This window comes from Achroia grisella, unplaced genomic scaffold (genome assembly GCF_030625045.1).
Source record: "Achroia grisella isolate CSIRO2021 unplaced genomic scaffold, CSIRO_AGI_Agris_v1 utg1240, whole genome shotgun sequence".
Lineage (NCBI taxonomy): Eukaryota > Metazoa > Arthropoda > Insecta > Lepidoptera > Pyralidae > Achroia > Achroia grisella.
Window position 1 is genome coordinate 514658 of NW_026712603.1, and position 5746 is coordinate 520403.

Genomic DNA, 5746 nt, shown 5'->3' on the forward strand with positions numbered 1-5746 from the left:
AGACCAATTAACACGTTTTACTCACGCAAATCCCCTTTTAATAGCATATAACCAACAAACTTCAATGTTGCCAAAGCTACGCTCTATCTCATTTCCTATTTCATGTAACCGTATTTAAAGAAAGAGATACGAGATCTAAAAGATTACATAATAACTTGTTTTGTAAGAAATTTGGTGAAGATGAACAAAGATATACATCTTTTCGACATTAGTAGATTAATGAAGCGAAAATGCAATGTAATTAGGCGCGGGTTTAATCTTTATATCTTAGGGAAAATAAGGAGTTTATGAATTCCAACCCTTAATGTAGAGCCCCTCAACAAGCGATTGTTCTCAGCTTATAATATTATTCTGTTTATAATAACTGCAATGGTATAAGGATTTTTGTATAAGATATGTTAAAAGTACTTACATTCCTTTCTTCATAAAGTACTGTTATCCATGATTTTGTACTATTAAAATTCCTAAGTTAGCACTTTATATAACAGCGACTCCTTTTCGGTCTGGATATAGTAAAAGACCTGTGTTTTTTGATAAGAGATTCACTACCTTCTGTTCATGTATACATGACACACAATACATTGTGGCGATCTTGGTAACCTTCACGCGTTCATATTCCTATAGAGTAAAAGTTATCCGACTCTTTAACCAACTTGCATAGAAAGGCACTGGCGTCGTATCTAAGTGAGACATACAATTATACATATATCGACAGCGTCGGTGGTTTAGCGGTTTAGCACACCGCCTTATTTTTGATGGTCGCGGGTTCGATTCCTTTTTCATAACAAGGATTGATCTGGTTTGATATGTGTGTATTTACAAAACAAAATGTATATATGTATTTGTATCAGTTGCCTAGTACCCGTAATACAAGCTCTGCTTAACTGGGGACTAAACGGCGCTGTGTAAATTGTCTTGGGATATTATTTTTATAGCATTCAGCTTTCCACAACGCTTCAATCATAAGCGTTTTACCTCCAACTTCGTGGACTTGACAACACAAACAGAAGCTATGTCGCTCCCGCAGTGAGCCATTTAAACTCTCTTTTGATGTACGCGCCCCACTTTCTCAATGTTTTTGCATTTTTCAACGTTCCCCTTCTCAAAAGTGTTTGTATTAGGTTGACAGGTACTCTGTGTGATCTACCGAAACTTTTCTAGTATGCCACTAAAACGTAAAGAATATTCTCGATGTTGGTCCATATTGCAGGTACTCGTACATCCGAGTGACAGGATAGGCTTGAGGGTAGAATTGGAACTAAGGTTGTTTTTAATTTTTTATGTTGTTAATATTACTTACGATATTACTTAGATATAGATATAAGAAAAAATATTTAAGTCAATAAAGGTACATCAGGTAAATGACTATTGAGATGACAACACTATGTTGGCAATACTGTACTTAATTATTACATTAATATGATTACATGTACAGGGTGAAAATATATATGTATATTTATTTTTAAAAAGATTTTATACTTTTCTAATACTAAAAGTGTCTTTATTGTAAATAATTGTAGTAAGTAATTATTTGTGACAATGTAGACTACATTATCACAAATAATTAATAAATTCAGTATCTCACTAAAAACATCCATTGTTCTGACATTCAATCATTCAGATTCATATTCTTTGTACACATTTTACTGTCTTAATAAAAATATCGATAACACATGTGAAATTACAGGCATCTCAGTCCTCTCGAATGACAACGCATGAATGGTATCACGGGTGTCACATGATAACGATGTCGATTGTGCTGTTATGTTATGTTCATACATATAGGCGACGTTTACTGTTTACCATCAGGCAAGCTCTCAGCTTGTTTCCTATTACAATAGTTTTAATTCAAATTTTCATCGATTTCTGATTACTCGTCCCTTTTTTCTATCTATTAAATAATAAAATACATTTTTAGAGTTGGTCAGCGTAAATATGAGCCGTGTGTGAAGAATCTTGGCTAAAGTCAGTGAGCGGTTTTCCGGCTGCGACCGCAGTTTTGTGCGATTACGTAACAGCCGAGGTTGCCGGAAGTCTAGGAACGTTGCAGAGATTATCGCAAGTTATCTACTGAATCTATGATTACATGTTATTTTGATAAATGCCGTAGAAAAATTTCAATGTACCTATCTCTGAAGGCTACTTCTCCGGAATTAAGACTGCTATTGTCAATAATCAAAACTGTTACTTTCGAATTATTTATTGCATTATAATTAAGATATTACAATTGAGATACTCAGTAAGAGCACATTTTGTGAGTAATTTTTATTTTATTTAAATCAGGCAAAATTATTTATATAATAGTCTATAAAATAAACATATGTCTCTGTGTATGGGTTTAGTACGCGTGTTTTTATACCATAGGGGCCTAACGAGCTAACTGCTAACCTGATGGTATGATGGTGAAATTCAACCTACACCTAGTACTAATCCGAACAATTAGAGCTCAGAGCACTGTTTAATAGAATACGGACTTTATCTTGCGTGTTTGCGGGATGGGTAAGGATTAAAGTATATCGTGATATTAATTAGCGGTGGTGCATACTATACCTATCAGTTACATTGACGTTTCTCGTGCCCATGACTCTTAGTAAAACGCGTAATACCGGCACGCTCTAAACGATGTACGAATCCGTTAATTGTGGCTGTAATGATCAACTACACCAATTGAAAAGGCAACACGCAGTATCAATTAACAAGATCTTTTTCTTCTTTATTAATCGCACCGCGTTTTACAAGGTGACTCGCAATTTAATCTAAGGGTGCGCAGAACGTTAGTGTAGGCGCGTGTAAAGTTTCTAATCACAGGATCAGAGATCTAGCGACATCATACCGCTTTACTTCCGATGATTGTGAGTTCGATTCCTCACACGTAGATGGCGTATCGTGAATTGTCTTTTATTTTCAGTTATCCTTTTTTCAGACTACTCTAATGCTGTTGACCGGTGCTGGCCATTTACAGCTTTACCGGACGATAGGGGTAGGCGAGTGCAGATAGCACTAGCCCATCGTGACATATTCACCAAGAATTCATCAGGATGATTTCCAGAGGGAAACGCGTTGAGATATATCTGACATGGTACATTGCTAGCAATGAGTGCAACAGTCTACATTACTAACAATCCCCTTCTGATAAATTCAGGATGGGCCATCATGGCGAATTCACCAAGAATAAATAATTATGAATCCCAGTATCCTATAGGGACTTACTATTTACAGATTAAATAATAATACTTATAATAATAAAATAGGTAATAAAATAAAACAATTCAAAGTTTAGCAAGAGTTTAATAAAAAAATGCAAAATAATAAAAATATCTCCAAATATTGAGCCTTACGCTAGGATATTTGTAGGTTGACTACATCCAAAATACATAAATATATACCCACTCACAAAGTCAGGTTATCTGCTCTGATGATTGGATCCACCTTTTACTAATATAAATGTATTTTTCGTTCATTAACTATTGCAAAAAAATTAGGAAAACTTGATAAAATCTTAGATCCAAGTCGTCAGACGAATGAAAGACCACAGAGCAATTCTTCAATTTTCGTATCAATAGTAAGCTAAACATTAGTACAGAGCAATGATACGAAACGTTTTTTAAGACTCGTCGCCACACTTATAAAAACAAAACTAAAATTGAATCTATGCCACCATTTTAAAACTTCTAAAAACGAGCTGGCACAATTCCATACTTTATATTATTTTTTTAATTAGGCTTCCACATATGGACAAACTTTTTCAAATAAATCAGTTGCAAATATGGACTGCTAAAACATTTCACAATTTCCTACAACGTTATTTTCTTCTAATACTGGCAAACTTATAAACATATTTTGTACCACGTGACCTGCGCACGTACATGCATATATACGTATAAATATTTCTGCGCAGATCACGTGGTCCCAAAAAGATTTCAAATCACATGCCCATATTTATACACTTAATTTGTATATATTGATTGTAAATTTACATTAGTAAAAGGTCGTTCTTTATGAATATACACAAACAACAAACGAAATAAATATATTGGCACTAGCTCCAATCTTAATAAAAGTTAAATACATACACGAATTACAATCATAATTACAATTTACAAAGGTGAATGTGAGATTATTCTGGAAGTTACAATTTCGTTACAATTTGTTTATTGTCATTTCACAACTTTGGTAGGTATTGAATTTAGTATAGAAACAGGGCGGAGTATATTTTGTGCAATTCAATGTGAAGATCCCCCTATTACATATCAAAAAGCAATAAATCCTTTCTCTTCATTAATTTCCATAAAACTGTAAAATATTTCACTGATAAATAACTTAAACAGACAATTAATAATCGTCCTTATTTTGATAGTGTCAGAAATCAGAATTACCCACTGTCCGCACCCTGTACCAGACGCCGAACGAATGTCTCTTAGGAGATCTTCACTAAAACACTTTACGTGTGTTTACAACAATGTATATAATTTTACAAATATGATGGATATGCTTATACATATAATAATATATAATTGTTACTTAGATGATAAAATAACAAAAGGTTAGACTGTCACATGAATTTCGTATGATCTAATAACATATTACCGTATTGTCTATGGTTTTATATGTACATTACATATGTACATGTTCATACATTACACAATACATTATCCATCATACTTGTTTTGGATACCATAAGGTTATATTAATAATCTCTTATACCCAATTTCACCAAAGATGCATCAGACTTCTGATAGCTTTGAGCCGTTTTGATATGAATACAATAAATGCAGCCATAGTCTATTAAATTTGTATAGGAATGGAGTAATAAACCTATAGATTAATGTCAACAGTCATACATACACTGCTAGACATCAGTTGTCTTTGTCACACACCTCATAAAATCATACAGAAGAAAAGGACAACGCTAGCCGTGTTGGATGACTGATAAAAATAAGATAAACATCTTAATCATAAATTAATACATCTGAAAATATTTTACCTTTTAAAGAATAACTTGTTTGACTAGTGAATAAAATTACAACTATCCATAATATTTAAGTAATAAAAAAGCATTTGTATGAAACTCCCCAGTATTTTTTTATCTGCTCACACTTATGATGTCTAAGCGAGACGAGTATAAACGATGGAGCTCCAACCGTTCGGTTGCATATTGTTGCTTTTATACTTGTAATTTTGTTCGTACATAGAGTACGTTCCTTAGTGCGGGAGACAGATGATAGTTTTTAGGGTAAAACAATTTAATGACATTTACGGAGATAAAAAAAGAATCATTATAAATATTTTTCCATAATCAATTATTTTCAACACACTATTCACCACCCCCGCACTATGTTAAAAAACAAAGATATAGTGAATTTTCAATATGAATTTTACACAATAAGAATTAAAATTCTTAAAAATCATAACCACATTCTGAGTATCCCGTCCTTATATATAAATCTATAACTCATACGAGATTACCTTTAATACTAAGCCAACGGGCAAAATAACATATTAAATATATAATAATCCCAGTAAAAGAAATATTAACTACTCTAAATAAAAATAATACAAAATCATGAAGGGTACTGAAATGTAATTTTGAAATATGTGACCATATAGCTTTAAGACGCCAGACAGAGAAAAAAATAAATATATAGTATAGTAGTTTATTAGAAGAAAGACAATGTTAGAAAATATATAAGTAACTTCTACTATACAAATATCTTAATTTATTTACACAAGGTAAATCGCAAATTAT